This window comes from Drosophila eugracilis, unplaced genomic scaffold, assembly GCF_018153835.1.
Source record: "Drosophila eugracilis isolate 14026-0451.02 unplaced genomic scaffold, ASM1815383v1 contig_736, whole genome shotgun sequence".
Classification (NCBI taxonomy): domain Eukaryota; kingdom Metazoa; phylum Arthropoda; class Insecta; order Diptera; family Drosophilidae; genus Drosophila; species Drosophila eugracilis.
In genome coordinates this window covers 70,213-90,845 of record NW_024573630.1, presented here as the reverse complement: position 1 = coordinate 90,845, position 20,633 = coordinate 70,213, and the positions used below count along the sequence as shown (strand labels likewise).

The 20,633-nt window shown below is 40.2% G+C and overlaps 1 pseudogene; it reads right to left on the bottom strand.

Annotated features, from left to right (window-relative positions):
• Positions 1-348: 348 nt before the first annotated feature.
• The window catches only part of LOC108103094, a 32,927-nt pseudogene continuing 12,642 nt past the window's right edge, over positions 349-20,633 (bottom strand).

The following is a 20,633-nucleotide window of genomic DNA, read 5'->3' as shown; positions in this document are numbered from 1 at the left end:
TTTTTTAATTAATAATTTTTTTAGATATAATTTAATACATTTATAAATATTGTTTCAGAGTATTTTTGGAAAAATTAGGTTCATTCTGCCCCCTGCAGGGTGCATTTTTTGTGAACTATTAGAAAATACATCCTCCTAAAGACTAAGTAAACTTGTAAAAAACGATTGGGGTATTCTGGTCGATTGGCTTCTGAACCGAAGATTAACTTTAGACCACAATTAAATTCTTAAAAATAACTGTAAACTTGTTTTTATATTAAATGGAAAACAGATTGTTATCACCAGCCAAAATCTTTTGATTCTTTTCTAAGGACAGATGTAAGTAGTTTCATTTTACTTACTTTTAAATCACGTCTTGTTTAACAGTAGATTAGCGGCTTTAAGTCCCGTGCAATACGTTGGCTGAATGTATGTATTTTAATCCGCGCAATATTTGGTACAAGAAATAACAGATGTGGTCATTCAACCTCTGAAAAAAAGTGGATATAACCTCATTGTAAATATAATTTAAAAGGTTGTAGCTAACTTATTAATGTATACTAATTTATTTCGACTTCAATTGTTAGAAGTCATAAAACCCTTAAACTGGAAGATTCAATTAATATAGTTTCGACGACGCTTAATTTCGCTAAAAATGGAAATTATTTACAGCACAGGATCTGCCAGCTTTGGTGTAACGGTGTCACAGTCAAGGCACTCCGGAGGGTCCAAAATGGCAAATAATATAATAATGGGTAATAACGTGCTTAAATTTAGCGATCCAAGTTACACCGACTATGCTTTATCACAGTGAGAGAAAGAGAAATCATAAGGAATTCTATTTTGTGTTTAAGTTAACTGGATGTACATATTTTAGCACAAAACCCACACATCGTTATTGTCCTTGTTATCGTTAACCAAGGCGCGATTGCATTTAGTGGTGTCAAGAGTAAAATGCTAAACATAAAAAATAAAAACGAAGGTTAGGTTATGATTACATTGTTGGTAGCTGTGAACGGAGGTGTTTTATCGAATAAGGTTTTGTATTTCAGTTTACTGTGTCCTATAACTGATAAAAGTTAGTTTATTGAATTGTCCTCTTTTTTTTTTGTGCTAATGAGTTCGTAAAGTGTGCCAGATGTTGTTCTTATATTTTGCTTCTTGGCTTTCATGTGATGTACTAGATTGATTGTATCAGATTGTATTTTTTGACATTTTTCTGATTTCTAATATTATATTATGAATGGAGGAAATTATTCCCAAATACACTAATAAAACAAAAAAAAACGCTATTATAGTCGAGTGCCGCTGTCTTATATAATTTTAAAATATTAATTTTTGCTAGTCAAAATTCACAAAGAGCTACCTTTTTTCAGAAAAAGCATGATGAGTAACTGATGGTAACGTTACTGTCCATGTGAGGTATTATAAGTTATAACATAAATTTCTTCATAAATAGCGAAATAATGTTCCGATTCGAATAATCTTTAGCAAATCGATAGATATTGACGAAAAAGTTTTATACAAGGTCAAACTAAGGCATTGCTTATAATATTATGGACGCCAAAGTTTTTCGCGGCTTGTGGGCGTAAGAGTTGGCGCGGCAGGGCCGTTTCCGACCCTATAAAGTTTTTTCAACGAATAAAAACTTCAAAAAAAAACAAGGGGAAACGCTATAGTCGAGTGCCGCGACTATAAGATACCCCTTACTGTTTTTACACAATTTTAAAATATTCATTTTGCTATTGGAAATTCCCCAAGCGTCACCTATTGTCGGAGAAAGCATGTTGAGTAACTGATAGAGACGTCACTACCCATGTGAGGCCCTATAACCTAAATTTCTTCATAAATAGCGAAATAATGTTCCGATTCGAAAAATTTTTATCAAATCGATAGATATTGACGAAAAAGTTTTATACAAGGTCAAACTAAGGCATTGCTTATAATATTATGGACGCCAAAGTTTTTCGCGGCTTGTGGGGCGTAAGAGTTGGCGCGGCAGGGCCGTTTCCGACCCCTATAAAGTATATATATTCTTGATCGTTGCAATAACTAAATGCATATTTTTGCTTAATGAAAGAGTAACACTTATGTTTGTGTTTTGAATTACACACTATTTTATTATTCAAATTATAACGAAAATGTTCAAAAACGAGGCCTATAGCTGCGTTTTACATAGGGAAAACCGGAAAATTAAAAAATCTTACATCAAAAAAGTATTCCTTTTTTATGGGTTGGCAATAAATATTAAAAGTTTATATTTTGGTTTTTGTACGCTTTACATGCGTTCATATCTGGGTTAAAAAAAAACACCTAAAAATAGTTGTTTTTCCGGCACAACCTCCGGACTTGCCTCATTTTAGATAAGCGCCTCACGTGGAGGCAGCATACTTCGAAAATAGCAGCTACTTGTCGTTCCAAGCTTAGGAAACTCTACTGGTTGCTTAAGCCAACGAGCAAGCTAAGCCTAGCTAACAAAGTGCTACTGTACAAATCAATTGTGGTGCCCTCGATGATGTACTGCATCCAACTATGGGGCTTGGCTCGGATTCTAACGTCATGAAAATTCAAAGGGTTCAAAAACCGGGCGTTACGCATGATTGCAAATGCGCCTTGGTACGTCAGAAACAAAGCTCTAGAAGATGACCTCCACATTCCCTCTATTAGGGAACAGATAAACAGGCACTCGAGTCGGTATAACGATCGTCTCACAGCTCACACAAACCACCTAGCCTCCTCGCTAGCTCACACTACTATAAGAAGACGTTTAAAGCGAAGGCATCCAGCCGATCTCTGGACAAGAGGACGCCAAATTTCTCGAGTCCTAAAGCAGTAAATTTAGCATTAGCATTTAGCATTGATCTCTAGTTATCTAGTTATAAAAATTTGTTAATTTCCTTCCTGTTAGGTATTTATGTTATTTTGTTCTATGTAGTACTCAACGTATTATAGCCATTAAGTTGGCTGATTGACGTTTAATAAATATTAATATTGTTATATCAAAATTTATTTTTCGTAAAAAATTTTCTTGTATTTTGTCTGACAATTTGATGCACTGCACTTTTGTTTTATATTAATTATTTAATTAATTGTCACTACCGAGTGCAAGTACTTTTGTAAGTGCATTAAACTTCGTATCGCGTGAGTAGGTAACGTTGTTGGGCGTCAGTTATTTTTGTACCGACCTTTATATTATTTCTCACTTTCACTCGTGTCGTCAAAGCAAGGATCCGTTAAGTAATAAAACAATTGATTAAGTTTGACTTATTTATTTTCCTAAACCTATTAAGGTAAAGGGTAGTATTTGGGTTTACAATAATTGGGTTGAACAACATTTAAGGTTGAGTTGGTAAGATTTAATAAATGACTGTGATTACTTCAAATATAAGCTTTTATAATCTGGATATTATTTATTTATATTATTTTTATTGGGTAACTTATATAGTGTGTTTCCGGTAGACGGACGGACGGTCAAGGCTAGATCGCCTTTGTTAGCAATCCATATCAAAAATAATTAGCCTACTTAAGGTCGGTCTTTTAACAATATCCCTTTTGCTCTACGACTTACGGGCATAATTATTGAAATAATATTGTTTGTTAACATATCATATACTGTAAAAGAGAAAGATTGGTATCTTTTAAGGTCCCTTATTAAGTTAATCATATTATATATCACGCAGTGTACGATCAAGCGCTTCCAATGCTTCTTGTGAGACATTGTGCGTTCGTCCCATGTAATAATTTGACACGTTTTAAGAACTTTGCCCATTCCAGAGTTTTTGTTGATGTTGCATATTGGAGCATGTGTGTTGTAAATTTAATGGTAGCTGCAATGCGGAATGCGCTGTTCGTCCACCATTCAAAAGAGTTTTCCAGTTTTTAAGAGCTAGAGCCTAATGGCACAGCTGATTAGAGCTGCTAACTTTAATCAATTTTCCAAATTTTCAATCAATTTTCCTTATTTTTAATGTTAACGAATTTTTCCGTTATGATTCTAAACACACCCAGAGCCCCTTGAACACGTACAAAAAAATTCATAAAAATCGGTCAATGCAATTACGATTCTATAGCGGACACACATGGTTACATTGATTTCATTTTTCAGTAACAAAAGTAGGATCATTATTTGTCAAAACAAAAAACACTCTACAAGCACTAAAACTCAAAAAAGATACCACTTTCCACGGGTTTTCCGTTGAAGTAAGCGAATACAAAACTCTCAACTTCTCAAATGTAGTTATATAGACCATTGATCTCTGCAACATCGACAACAAAATTATTCTGCAGGAACTGAAACCACAAAACGTCACAGGAATTCGCAAAATTAAAAAAAATGGATTCTGTTATTGCACGTATAATTCTGTCATACGCAGTGCGTTGTTCTGGAGCCAGAGTCGACAGAATCAAAGTTTTTTCTCCTTACAATTCACAAACGAGCAGGTCTTTTGCTGGTCGGTTTGGAGCAAACATATGTAATCAACTAAAATCTAATAATGGCTTGCATATGAATTGTATAAATTTTCAGTTTCCTAAATTTTTAATTTTTATAAATTTTTCTCGTTTATGGTTTTATTAAAACTGGTCTAGCCGTTTAAGACTATTCTATAAAAATTAAAGCATCAATTGATACAGAAAAGTGTGTATCAAAATATAACGGCGGTGAAGAAAAACTGGTATTTAAAAATGAGGCTGGAATAACCACTATTCCCCATTAATTATAATAAAACAAGAACAAACGCGATATAGTCGAGTGCGGCGACTATAAGTTACCCGTTACTGCTTTACACAATTTAAAAATTTTGATTTTGCCAGTGGAAATTCACAAGGCGCCACCTATTGTCAGAAAAGCATGTAGTAACTGATAGTGACGTCACTGCCCATGTGTAGCCTTATAACCTACTAAAATAATGTTCCAATTTGAAAAATCTTTGGTAAATCGATAGATATTGACAAAAAATGTTATACAAGGTCAAACGAAGACATTCAATTAAATAATATTATGAACGCCACAGATGTCCGCGGATTGTGAGTGTTAGAGTGGGCGTGGCGGAATAAAAACTCAAGCCAAGCTGTTTTTATATCGCTCCGCCGTGTGAATAAGACACACCACAAAAGCCGAATTCTATTTCGAAAAAAGACGCTCAGAATGTACGCATGGGTACTTGTGCTAATGTGCATTGGAAAAGTCCAATATAAAGTGTTCTAATTACTAATATAGGTGATCATAAAAATTGTTTCGAATCTCTCTCTCGAAAAACCTAATAAGCAAATCTCGGCAGCAACAACCAGGCGAACGTCGGCACTCGTCAATCAGAAATAACGCTTATTTCTCCATAAGAGCGAAAGAATTAATAGAACCAACAACAACTGCAACACAGCAAGCGAATACGGAAAAAGCACGCTCCGCTCTTTCCTGGCTTATTATGTGCAAGCGGTACATCACAAAAAAACCCGTGGAGTGCTCAATGCTCGTCCCCCCGACCCCTACAACATAACCAATGATTTGCTAATTACAACAACGACCAGCACAATGCCCTCGTTTACGAGTGAGTTTACGGTGATTTCGACACTAACGACAACAACAACCACATCAACTGCAGTTCCTGTTTCGTCAGCTCTTACTGACAAAGTAGCCCATATGCAACCCAGAAATACAAAAAATAACGGACCACTAATACAAACAGGAATCGATCGGTTCGTGCAAATAAAAAGAAAATTAAGCCCTCAATCAGCGAAAAAACAAATGCATCAAAAGTTAACAAGAAAACTGTAGCCACTGTGCCAAACAATGCGCTGACAGGAAACCGATTTTTTATACTTAGTGACCCTAAAGATGATGATTATATGGCTCGAACACCTAAGGCAACCACCAATTTTTGTACGGCAGGCAAACTGTGCAGAATTGGTTAAAAAAATAATTAATAAAATTGGAGCAAAAAAATTCTATGTAAAGTCCATAAAAATGGGGTAATTTAATAAAACAAAAATACAACAGAACGACGAGCAAGATTACCGATCAGTGGCCAAACACCTTGACCTTATTAAAGGTATCGAAGCAACAGTCCCTATCTATGGGATTATAGCTGGACTAAAAGAAAAGGGTTTTAATGTCAAACAGGCTAGGAATGTATTAAATAAAAATAAAGTTCCACAGCCAATGTTCAAGGTAGAATTGGAGCCTGAAAGTGTGCATTTGAAAAACAATGAAGTTCACCCACCTTTAATATCTATTGCACCGTAGGATCACCGATTAGGAACCCCATAAGCGGAATGAGCCTATGCAATGCATGAATTATCAGGAATACGGCCACACGAACACTTACTGCACACTACGCGCAGTCTGCGTTGCCTGTCGGGACGCATATTCAACTGAGGCCTGTCCTATAAACAAGGAGAATCACTCTGGCAAAAAATGTTATTGTGGTGGAAATCACACTTCAAATTACAAAGGTTGTTCTATCTATAAAGAGTTGAAAAGTCGACTAGGCCAACATATAACTGCAGCTCGAAACCATGTAACTCTGGAAGTTTATTTTGCACAGGCGTTACGATATAACAACGGGACATACGCATCTAAGCTGACAGGTTAGCAAACCACTGCTAATTCAGTGCGGCAACCAACATTGAACCGGACTCCAGAAACTACTGGCCAACACATAACTGCAAACACACAATTGCCTAACGGCCTAGAATCAATGCTGGTACCTATAACCAATACAATGGTAGCAATATAGCAAACGCTACAGGAACTTACTCCCAAAATCTCCTTTTGGAGCTATTAATCAAACACAAATATGCTTAGATGGTGTGGAGATCCGTATCGGCAGTGAAGAGCGACGGCATAGATAAGAGTGACGCGCTCTCTCAAAAGAAATAGACTAAAGCATTAATGTACACACAGCATAATTAAATTAGTTTTAGTTGACCTGGTATCGCCGGCAGTGCCGTTACTAATATAAGAGTGAATCTGAGACCGTACTTGTTAATTGCTTTTTATACCCGTTACTCGTAGAGTAAAAGGGTATACTAGATTCGTTGAAAAGTATGTAACAAATAGAAGGAAGCGTTTGCGACCCTATAAAGTATATATATTCTTGATCAGGATCAATAGCGAAAGTCGATTGAGCCATGTCCGTCTGTCCGTCCGTCCGTCCGTCCGTCCGTCCGTCCGTCCGTCCGTCCGTCCGTCCGTCCGTATGAACGCTGAGATCTCAGGAACTATAGCAGATACAAAGTTGAGATTAAGCATGAAGATTCTTGAGGTCCCGGGACAGCGCAAGTTTATTACAGCATCCTGCCACGCCCACTCTAACGCCCACAAATCGCTATAAACTAAAATTGCTGAAATCTCAGGAACTATTGCAGTTAGAAAGTTGAAACTCAAAAAGTATAATCTTTAGATGGCAACTCATCTTATAGTGGTAACACTATCCGGCCACACCCACTTATACGCCCACAAGGCTCAAAAGACGGTTTTCGGATTTTCTAGAAAAGCTGATATCTCGGTAACTAAAAGAGATAGAAAGTTCGGATTAAGCATGTAGGTTTCTATTACGCTCCCAATGCGAATTGTTTTTTTTTTGGATCAAGCCACGCCCACTCTAACGCCCACAAAACCCTGAACAACCAAAAATGCAAAAATCTCAAAAACTATAAGAGCTACATAATTTTGTTTAGGATTACGCATTTAGGAGATGCCTTTGCAACTTTCCACGAAGTTGCATCCGGCCACGCCTACTCTGACGCCCACAAACCGCGGAAAACTGTGGCGTCTATAATATTATTATGAATGCCTTCGTTTGACCTTGTGTAACTTATTTCTGTTAATACCTATCGATTTACCAAAGATTTTTCAAATCGGAACATTATTTCGCTATTTATAAAGAAATTAAGTTATAAGGCCTCACATGGGCAGTGACGTCACTATAAGCATACTCAACATACTTCCTCTGACAATAGGTGGCGCCTTGTGAATTTGCACTAGCAAAATAATATTTTAAAATTTTGTAAAACGGTAACGGGTATCTTATAGTCGCGGCACTCGACTATAGCGTTTCCTCTTGTTAAGTTGGGAATCGGGCGTAGTTACAGATAGTTTCCTTAAAAATATGTTTATGGATTGCGAATGGCATCTCACAGCACAAATACGAGCTCGCGCATTTCCTAGATCAGTATGACATTGACACCATGCTTATATCAGAGACACACCTAACAAATAAAAACTATTTTCAAATTTATGGATATACATTTTATAAAACAAACCATCCTGATGGCAAGAGATACGTAATATATTTGAAAGTCGAGAGTATTGTTCCGCAGTCTTTCTGGATGTCGCCCAGACCGCCCAGACCCTTCGACCGCTTCTGGCTGGACGGCTTAATTTATAAAATTAAAATTTTGCTTCCACAGAACACCCATAAAATACTGGAGTCATACCTTGTGCAAATAAGTTTCGCAGTACGATGTAAAGACTTCCTCTCCGAATACCATCCAATTGAAGCAGGAATACCTCAAGGTACCAACTTTAACCAATACCAACTCTATACATAATTTACACAGCAGACCGTGCAATAACCAGTCTCACAACAACATCAACATCTGCTGATGATACTGCCATTCTTAGTCGATCAAAGTGCCATATAAGAGCAATGCAACAGTTATCAGCTCATATCGAGCTTTTAGAGAAATGGCTAGCAGATTGGCGCATAGAGGTTAACGAGCAAAAGCGCAAACAAGTCTTTGAACAATATTCATATACCACAAACAACTGAAAACACACATCTTGGAGTCCATCTTGACTTGGCGAAAGCTCATCGAAGCTAAGGGAACCCAACTTAAATTAAAAGCAAGAAGCCTACATTGTTTAAAAAATGTCCGTTCTCTGCCCGTTCTCCGTACAAGGTACTTCTGTACAATGCAGCTCTCAAGCCAATTGGGAAACATGGCTTGCGCTGTCTCTTACACTAGCCACACACGACTCCGGAGAAGAGATCTCCCCACCCAGCAACAACAGCCAGGGCCGTTCTCCTAAAAAAAATTTAATTGCACATGCGAGTGTTTTGTTTTTATTTCATAATGAGACCAGTTAGTTTTTTTTATACGTTGTTTAAGAAATTGTTAATAAATATTAAAAGAATAAACACAACAAATTTGAGTTCATTTACTTTACTAATAACTTTTTTATGCGGGACCAAAGTCAATACCACTGTAGTTATAGTTCAGGGGAAGCTCGAGAGAGGTCAATATGTGTGAAGGTGTGGTGTGTAGAAAAGTGGGTGGGGGAGCCATTACCACTGATTAGTTTATAAATGTAAGCAATAAGACCAGTTAGTTTTTTTTATACGTTGTTTAAGAAATTGTTAATAAATATTAAAAGAATAAACACAACAAATTTGAGTTCATTTACTTTACTAATAACTTTTTTATGCGGGACCAAAGTCAATACCACTGTAGTTATAGTTCAGGGGAAGCTCGAGAGAGGTCAATATGGGTGAAGGTGTGGTGTGTAGAAAAGTGGGTGGGGGAGCCATTACCACTGATTAGTTTATAAATGTAAGCAATAAGATTCCTCGAGAGTTATTATATGTGATCCCCAAATTTTGTTGGAAATTTATAATAAATTTGATTTGTAAAGTTACAGCGATTGAGTCAAAGCTTATATGCGGATTTGGGTTTGTTATTGTTCTAACTAGTTCTGAAGTAGGACAGTTACTCTGCCAAAAGTGTTGTTCGAGTTGTTTATGTGGTAGAGGGTGGAGCTTAAAGGGAGGGAAATATTATTGGTGGAGTGGCGGTGTGTATCTTGAATGGATATTATTTGTAAGTGGTTATAATTATTGAGGGATCCAAAAGAGGAATATAGGGTTAAGGCTGACTAGAACTAAAATAATTTTGAATAATATATTATATTTTGTATTATTTTATAAGTCTAAATCCTTATCCGTACTAATTGTATTCTTGTTATCAGATATCTTGCCTTTTGTTTTCTTATAAGTTTTAGTTTTTTGGTTGCTTTTGTCTTTTGATTTCAAAGTAGTTCCTAATTTCTTTTATAGTTGGGACTTTGTGTGCCGGGATGACTGCTTTTTGGGCGTAGGGTATTGGTGGAATATTTTTCGAGCATCTTGGCACCTCAATTATGGTGGTATCAAAATGGACATTAATTAAACATTATGACCTAGCTCCATACCACAATGACATACAGATCTTGAATGTCGGAATTCATCAACTAGCCCAAACGTGTCCAAAGCTTAAAAAAGAGCGGGCGTGCGGCTCAAACAGGAAATAACTTAATGCATTATTCTCGACACCGAAGGTTGCGGTTTGATGGTATTGAAAACGTGGCGAACTCACTTTTCGGAGAACTGGACTCGAAGTATGCTGACGGAAGAAAAAAACGATAGGCGTTTTACATCGCTTAAGAAGAAGAAGTAAGAAAGTAAAACAACAATCAATATAATCAAGACGAGTAATTGAAAAGTAAGAAAGTAAGTTGAAAGCTCAGATGGCGTGATGACGGATAAAGCGAACCTGTTATTCGTCACTGCAAAGTTAGACCAACTTTGACATCTCCCAAGCATCTTTAAAATCCGAAGTTTTTATCACCAGTCCAAATACTGCCAACAGAATAATAATCAACAGAAAATTCGATTGAACTCTACAGAATTAAGCGAGCAGGAGGTACGACGCCAAAAAATTATATGTGGTCAAACCAAAACATAATCCTTAATATTTTGAGTGACATGGTTTATGCGGTTAATGGGCGTTTCCGGATAATAAAACAATATTTAGCTGCGCTGGCTTCTGTACTAAATATATGCTTATTTGCAACTTTTTATCAATTATGGATCCACAGATATCAGGGTTAATATAATATGCCGTAACTTGCTATTAAAAATATTTCTAATTCGCAGTTAAATATAAGGTTATTTAGGTTTAATCTAAATCCACTGGTCGTTGGGAAAGATTCTAAATTAACATAAATAATCCAGACGATCTTCCTAATTCGTTGATTTTAATATATACACTTCTATCAATAATATCATTTTTAAATTATTAATTTTTAAAAGATTTTAGATGTAATCGTACAATTTTAAGAAGGAAACCAATTTAATTTAATATTCTCATTTTAGCCATAAACTTTTGACGAAAAAATTCTTTTAATTATACCTGTTACTCGTAGAGTAAAAGGGTATACTAGATTCTTTGATAAGTATGTAACAGGTAGAAGGAAGTGTTTCCGGCCCTATAAAGTTTATATATTCTAGATAAGGATCAATACCGAAGTTGATTGACCCATGTCCGTCTGTCCGTCCATTCGTCTGTCCGTACTGGATAGACTGTTTAGTGTTCGTTCTTTTTTGGGTTTGGCAAGTTATTACCGCTGCTTTATAAGGGAATTCCCCTCTTAACACCTCCTCCTTTCACCCCTAACTGACATTCTGAAGGGAGATAATGGAAAAGTTTCCGTCAGCCAGTCAAAAAAGATATCAGTTTCTTTTAATGAAAAACAATGTTCTGCTTTCGAGAAACTAAAAAGTGTCCTTGCCTCCGAGAATGTAATGTTACTGTATCCCGATTACAAGGAACCCTTCGATTTAACTACGGATGCTTCAGCTCTTGGCCTGGGTGCTGTCTTATCTCAGGATGGCAATGATTTCGAGGACTTTACAGGATAGAGATCTTAATTTCGCAACTAATGAGCGAAAGCTTTTGGCCATCGTTTGGGCCTTAAAGTCTCTTAGGAATTATCTCTATGGTGTCCAAAACCTAAATATTTATACAACCGCTAACGTTCGCCGTGTCAGACAGGAATACAAACGCTAAGATCAAAAGGTGGAGGGCGTTTATAGACGAACACAATGCTAAAATTTTCTATAAGCCAGGAAGGGAAACTATGTTGAGGACGCACTTTCCAGGCAGGCCATTCACGTTTTGGAAAACGACCCCCAGTCACACAGAACAACAATACATAGCGAAATTTCACAGACACACAGATCACACGGTTAATGGTTTTAGAAACCAGATAATGATAGAAGAGGGCCCATCAGATTCAACTCGCACTTTTATTATTTTTGGGGATAAGTCAAGGCATAAAACAAAGAAACTTTGCTTGGAAGAGTTCATGATGTAGTCAAACAAGATATAGTGAATGCGCTACATTGCGGATTGCCTGTACTGGCTTTCATTCAAAGTAGTCTAATAAATGACTTTCCAGCTACGACTTTCCGTCACACGGACAAAATTGTTTGTTAGCGACATATATAATAAAGCCGAACGAAACGAAATAGTAGCTGAAGAGCACAACAGAGCGCACAGGGCAGCGCAGGAGAACGTTAAACAAATTCTTCAGTACTATTTTTTCCCCAAAATGTCACAATTGGCTGCTAGTATTGTATCTAATTGCTTGGTTTGTCAAAAAGTCAAATACGACCGTCATCCACAGAAACAAGTCCTTGGGAGAACACATGTTCCCTCACACGTAGGCGAGACATTGAGATAGATAGATAGATAGATATTTTTTCGACGGACAGGAAGTACTTTTTAACATGCATAGATAAATTATCCAAATTTGCCATTGTGCAACCCATAAGTTCTCGAACGATAACGGATATAGAACCTGCAATTATGAAATGAATGAACTTCTATCCCCATACAATGACAATATTTTGTGACAATGAACCGTCTATAAACTCCGAGTCAACTAGCTCACTTTTATCAAGCCGATTTAATGTTGAGATAGCGAACGCACCACCACAACACTTCCAACGTCCAGGTGGAAAGGTTCCATAGCACACTTTCAGAAATAGCACGATGTCTTAAACTTGAAAGAGGCATAAATGATACGGTCAACCTTATTCTTCAGGCAACGATCGAGTACAATAAAATAGTGCACTCAGTCACCGACAAACGGCCAATCGACATAATTCATTCAATTTCCCCCGAATTCGCAGACGAAAATCATAGAAAAGGGTTATGAAGCTCAAGTGTTCGGTCAAACTCACAATATTTTTCGTCTTACATACTGTTTCTCTTTGCCTATACAAATGTAAACAAAGCTCATTAACATGTATTAACCAATCTCTGTAAATTACTCTGTTAGAACATTATGTTATTTTGCCGCTGCTAATAAAAGGCAGTTGCTGATGTTAGATCTTGGAAAACGGTTGTCTTTTTCTCGCCTGAGTTTTTAGATTGCAATTAGTTTATGCACCCCCCAACCTGATATCTTATGCAGCACAAAAGACGCTTTGTGCATTAAACATTTTGGCGCCCAACGTGGGGCAGTGTTTAAACAAATTATTAACAATTTATTAATTCATAAACAATTGTCGAAGTATCGCCCGCAACAATTATTCGCTCGACCCGCTCATCGCAACTCAACATTGTCATAACCGCATACAAAGGTGAACATTCAACCCTAGTGCATTCATCGAAAGTGAATAATAAATAAACAAATAAAGTTATTAACTATTCACGAAAATTCTAAGGGCAACGTGTCGTTCGTATAACGGAACTATTCGCGCTCTTCTTCGCACATCTCTTCGCTTGTGTGTGTGTGCCCGCCCGCTCTATAAGCTCAGCGTCGATCGCTCATTCTCCTTTGCTCCGTTATTCCGCCAGCAAAGTGTTGTTGTTTTGTTTACATCGCCAACTGCAGTCGCTGGTACAGTTTTTGAGTTCTAGTCGCTTTCGCTTTGAACTAACTTCACGGCATTGCCACATTCGTCGCTCCGCGTTGTTGTTGCCGCAACTTTACTCTCGTTCTCGCATTCGCATTCTTCGTCGCAGCCATGGAAACGACTATATTGGAGACTCTCAAACGGCAACGCTCGAATATTAAGCGCAACATTACGCGCATAAGAGGAATGGTCGATGTCAAGGAAGAAGAAGAGCAGAAATCGCCGGCTGAACTTCAGTGCCGTTTGGGAATCTTAGAGTCATATTTTAAGCAAGCCCTTTCGGTACAATCAGAAATTGAGACCATGGAATCCACAGATAGTGGACGTGCAGACCTGGAGGACAGTTACATAACTACAAAGTTGGCAATTCAGCAACTTTTTGGAGAGGATCTGCACAACACAGTTTTCGACCACATCTCTGCACCAAGCTACAGCGCGCCGTCTCGACTGCCAAGATTGGCACTACCTAGCTTTGATGGAAATCATAAGGATTACAAGAACTTCATCTCGTCGTTTCTGCCACTGGTCAATCGTGAGCAAATATCTAATATAGACAAATTTAATCATCTCCGTAATTGTTTAAAGGGACCTGCACTGGAAGCTGTCGCAGCCTTCCCGGTCACTGGAGAAAATTATGCGAAGGCGCTGGAACGGCTGAAGGACCGGTATGACAAGCCTGCCCTAATCTTTGTCGAAACGATAGCCTCGATTTTTAAACTGCCGCCGGCTGCTGCGGCAAGTGCTCAACAGCTCCGCAGCCTAATCGACAACGCATCCGCGTTATATAGTGCCCTTTCATCGCTAGGCTCGGACGCTCAAATTTCTGAGGCGATGCTCATTTACGTGGTCATGGAGAAGTGCGATCAGCAGACCAAAACGAAATGGAACGAATCACTGGATTATCTCACTCTGCCATCCTGGAGCCAATGCACGCAGATACTTGAGCGCCACTGCCAGTTTCTTCTGTCTGACGAGCAATCCCATGGATCGGAGCGGCCAAGACCGACTCGTCCCCCCGCAAGATCTCACAATTCGTCGTTTTCGCTGACCAACGCACCATGTGTATACTGCCTCGCACCCTCACACAAATTGCTCGGATGTGACAAGTTTAAGGACCTTAATCCAACCGCGCGATTTGATGTCGTTAAAACACACCGTCTGTGTTTAAACTCTCTGTGTAGAGGTCACCAACTGTCGAGCTGCCCATCGAGAAATCGCTGTCGCACCTGCAACAAGGCACATCATACCCTGTTGCACAACAACCATTCGCTAGATTCATCTCGCTCGCACCAACCGTATCCAACCGCACCGCCATTGGAAGCTGCAACACACTCGCACTCGCATTCTGGCCAGAAGTCTCAGGTGTTGCTTGCCACTGCTATGGTTCTCGTCAAGGATGCGTTTGGAACCTACTGGCCTGGAAGAGCTCTTCTCGACTCCTGCTCTCAAGTGAACTTCGTGACGGAAGACTTCGCACAACGGCTTCGCTTACGGAGGGAAAGACATGCAGTCCAAATTCGAAGCATCGGCCATTCGCAAACAGATATTAAATATCTGTTTCATCTTTCGTACTCTCCGCAGATCTCTGTATTATTCCACAAATCTCATACCAGCCCGATCTGGCCATCGACGATTCGACTTGGAAGCTGCCAGAAAATACGCCGCTCGCTGATGAAAGATTCTACCAATCACGCCACGTCGATCTGCTACTGGGAACCGAAGCCTTCTTCGACGCCTTAACTGTAGGGAAAATAAGGCTGGGACCTCAAGGCCCGCTGCTGCAGAAAACTCAGTTTGGCTGGGTCGTAACCGGCCGACTGCAGCAAACCGCGCCAATAGAAGTTTCCACTTGCATGGCTTTAAACGCAAGTTCAATTGATGTCAACCTCAAACGTCTGTGGGAACTGGAAGCAGTCGACTCGCCACCTCTGCAGAAGCCGGAGCATGCTATTTGCGAGGAACAGTACGAAACACTTGTCTCGACAGCACTGGTAGAATTGTCGTCAAACTGCCATTCAAGGCTGACCCAACTCGGTTGGGAGACTCATTTGATATCGCTCGCCGTCGGTTCCTAAGCATGGAACGTCGCCTATCGAAATCTCCAGCACTTCGTCAACAATACTGCGACTTCATGGAGGAGTATGAGAAATTGGGGCACATGTCCCCAGTTATTCATCCTAAACTGCACGAGCCGCACTACTACATCCCGCATCACTGCGTCCTCAAACCCAGCAGTGAGTCTACTAAGCTTAGGGTGGTGTTTGACGCCTCTTGCCGGACGTCAAATCAATTATCACTCAACGACTTGCTATGCGTTGGCCCAACACTCCAGGAGGACTTGTACCTGCAGCTTCTAAAGTTCAGGCTTCATCGTTACGCCATCACTGCAGATGTGACCAAGATGAATAGGCAAGTAAATCTCGACATTATTGATCGCAAATACCAGTACATTCTTTGGAGAGCATTTCCAGAAGACACGCTGCGCACGTATCAATTGAATACGGTAACCTACGGCACTGCAGCCGCCCCATTTTTGGCAACACGTAGCCTCAACCACCTCGCTGATGTTCATCAAGCTGACTGTCCAATCGGCGCCGCTATCATAAAGTCGTCTTTCTATGTTGATGACCTACTCACGGGTGCAGACGACTTAGAGACGCTTCGCATTATCAAGGATCAAGTCACAGAAATTCTTCGTCGAGGGCATTTCCCACTCACCAAATGGCATTCCAACTACGTTGGATTCATGGAAGATCATGCATCCAAGAAGCTCAGTTCCTGTGGCGAGGGACTAGCCAGCGCTCTTGGAGTGAACTGGAACCAGCACAAGGATACACTGTTCTTCAAGTTCATACCAAGGAACCACGCAACGCGTATCACCAAAAGAAGTATTTTGTCCACCGCATCCGCCTTGTTCGATCCGCTTGGTTTGCTCTCACCGCTTGTTGTTGTCGCAAAAATACTTCTGCAAGAACTTTGGCTCGCTGGCCTGCAATGGGACGAGAGCGTTCCAGAAAAACATACACACGGCCTGGAGCAAATGCCTAGAATCATTCCAAACAGTCTCAATTTTATCGATTCCCCGCTATTGCCTCCAACACAAGATGCGATCACTTCAACTTCATGGATTTTGTGACGCATCAATCAGGGCTTACGGCTGCTGCGTGTATCTACGCTCGGAAACGTCGACGGGAGATGTCGCAGTGCAGCTATTGACTGGCAAATCGAGAGTGGCTCCTGTGAAGAAAAAATCCCTTCCAAAACTGGAATTGTGTGGAGCGTATTTGCTGGGCCAACTGTATGCGAAATTGAAGCCTCTATTAGCGGACAGAAAATTCTCGGTCTATTTCTGGACGGACTCGCAGATTGTGCTTCACTGGCTAAAACAGCACTCAGTCACACTGTCAGCATTCGTTGGAAACCGAATCTCCGAAATTCAAGAATGGACCGCAGATGGCCAGTGGAAATTTGTACCAGGTGAGAGCAATCCGGCGGACATAGTTTCGCGCGGAGCTGCTACAACTGAGCTGGCAGCATCGCTGTGGTTCACAGGTCCACAGTTCTTGACCCAACCATCGTCCCAGTGGCCAACCACTCCGCAAATCATCGATATCGATCCAACTATTGTCAAAGCAGAGCCACGAAGGAGCACATTCACCACGGCTGTGATCAGCAATCATGTTCTTTAACAGCTGACTCACATCAGCTCATACACTCGCTGCATTCGAACCATCGCATACGTCTTTCGCTTCGCCAACTTATCAAGAGGAGTCAAAATTGTCAATCCATCGCTTACATCGGAAGAACTTCGCCGCGCATTGTTCAGCATCGTCTACAATATTCAGCAACAGTCGTTCCTTGAAGATTCCTTGAACGCCTTTTCTCGACAGCTCATCAGGACATGGAGGACGATTACAGAACGCCGACATCCCTGAATCTGAAAGGCATCCGCTGCTACTGCCTAGCAAATCGCACTTTGCGTGGATTTATGTACGACACTTGCATCTGAGGAATTGTCACGCAGGCCCGAAAGCTCTAGTCGCGCTAATCCGTCTGGAATACTGGATCATCAACGCCAGGGACCTGGCTCGTCGAGTGGTGCGTTCCTGTATCGCCTGCGTTCGGTTCAGACACAAACTGGAGAACCAACTAATGGGATCGCTACCACTAGAACGAGTGCTACCGCAACAGCCGTTCCAAAGGTGTGGCGTCGACTTCTGCGGACCGTTTAACACATATCTTCGCATTAGAGGAAAGGGTCCAACAAAGTCCTACCTCGCCGTCTTCATTTGTTTGGCATCCAAGGCCGTCCATATAGAAGTCGTCTCGGATTTGTCAACCAAGGCATTTCTTGCAGCACTTAAACGGATGATCGCCAGACGGTCAATTCCAACCGACATCTTCTGCGACAACGGAACCAATTTCGTCGGAGCTGCCAACCATCTTCAAGAACTACGAGCGTTCCTTCAAGACAAAGCAACGCAAGAAGTCATTTCGTCTTATTTGTCAACTGATTTCATAACTTTCCATTTCATCCCTCCTAGAGCTGCTCACTTTGGAGGCCTTTGGGAGGCGGCGGTAAAAAGCGCCAAGAGTCTACTCTACAGAACACTGATGAATTCAAGATTCACCTTCGAGGAGCTCTGCACCATAACCACTGAAGTCGAAGCGATTCTCAACTCGCGCCCATTGTCTCCGCTGTCTCCAGATCCCAACGACTTTGGTGCACTTACTCCGGGCCACTTCCTGGTGGGGAAATCTCTTCGTGCCCTTCCAGAACGGACTGTGTCATCAACACATGCGTCCAGCCTGGAACGATTCGACGCCGTGACCGCGAGCAAATAACAGTTTTGGCGAAGGTGGTCGCTTGAGTACCTACAGGAACTACGCTCGCGCACCAAATGGACAACACCATCGGCCAACATCAGGGCTAACACCATGGTCATCATCCACGACGACAATCTGCCTCCTCAGCGATGGAAGATCGGGCGCGTCGAGACCGTTGTTCCCGGAAAGGATGGGCTAGTTCGAGTGGCCCACATTCGAACCAGCACTGGGGTGTGCTGCCGACCAGTGCATAAGCTGGCAGTATTACCTACGGATTCTCAATCTTGTTGAAAGATGATACTTTCAAGGCGGCCGGGATGTTCGGTCAAACTCACAATATTTTTCGTCTTACATACTGTTTCTCTTTGCCTATACAAATGTAAACAAAGCTATTAACATGTATTAACCAATCTCTGTAAATTACTCTGTTAGAACATTATGTTATTTTGCCGCTGCTAATAAGAGGCAGTTGCTGATGTTAGATCTTGGAAAACGGTTGTCTTTTTCTCGCCTGAGTTTTTAGATTGCAATTAGTTTATGCACCCCCCAACCTAATATCTTATGCAGCACAAAAGACGCTTTGTGCATTAAACAGTGAAGAAGAGAAAATGAAACAAGAGGAGACAGAACCTTTGAAGTGGGGGAAACCGTAATGTAAAACAAAATAGTCGCCTGGGAAATAAACTTACCCCACGGTATAGGGAAGAAAAAATCGAAGCAGACCTCGGGACAACGGTCCTTATAAAAGGGAGGGGCGTTCATAAAGATAATTTACGTTAAAAGCATTGAATGTTATAAATTTCATTATTTTTCTTCAGTGACCAACGCCAAGCTAGTAAGCTACACGAAAGTAGACTGGACATAGGCTACAGAATTGACTTAAGTTTATTAATTAAACATTTTTCAAATTCTACTAATCGCCTCAAAATGAATAAAACCAACAACATTTGTATAATTTTCCGAGTCATCTTCTTTAGCACAAGTTAAAGGTAGTTGATGAAATGCTATACCTTAATGATTTCAAAAGCTTTAAATCCACGCAATCAGAGATACGATGGAAAAGATACCATCTTCTTACTATAAACAATGGGAAACGCTATAGTCGAGTGCCGCGACTATAAGATACAACTTACTGTTTTACACAATTTTAAAATATTCATTTTGCTATTGGAAATTCCCCAAGCGTCACCTATTGTCGGAGAAAGCATGTTGAGTAACTGATAGTGACGTCACTACCCATGTGAGGCCCTATAACCTAAATTTCTTCATAAATAGCGAAATAATGTTCTGATTTGAAAAGTCTTTGGTAAATCGATAGATATTAACAGAAATATGTTATACAAGGTAAAACGAAAACATACACTACAATATTATAGACGTCACAGTTTTCCGCGGTTTGTGCGCGTCAGAGTGGGCGTGGCTGGATGAAAACTTGTGGGAAAATGCAGTGGCATATCTAAAATATATATTCCAAACCTTAACTTTCTAGATTTTTTAGTTCTTTAAAATTTTGGGTGTGCATGGCTAGATGGGAAAAAAGCAATTCGCATTTGGGGCATCATAAAAACCTACTTGCTTAATCCGAACTTTCTATCTTTTATAGTTACCGAGATATCAGGTTTTATTGAAAATGCGAAAACCGTCTTTTGAGCTTGGTGGGCGTATGGGTGGGTGTGGCCGGATACTAGTACCACTTAAAGATGCTCTGGCATCCAAAGTTTATACATACTGAATTTTAATTTTCTAGCTCTAATAGTTTGCAAGATTTCAGCGATTTTAGTTTTTCGTGATTTGTGGGCGTTAGAGTGGGCGTGGCAGGATGCGGAAATAAACTTGCGCTGTCCTGTGATCTCAGCATTCATACGGACGGACGGACGAACGGACGGACAGACGGACATGGCTCAATCGACTTCGCTATTGATCCTGGTCAAGAATATATATACTTTATAGGGTCGGAAACGCTTCCTTCTATCTTTTACATCCTTTTCAACGAATCTAGTATACCCTTTTTCTCTACGAGTAACGGGAACAGTGCAAGCAAAAGGTGAGGAAAAAGTCGATTATCAACAGAAGGCAGAAGCAGAGGTTGAGGATTTTGAGGATGAATTAATAACATACGATCATGTTAATTTTTTTGTCATAGAT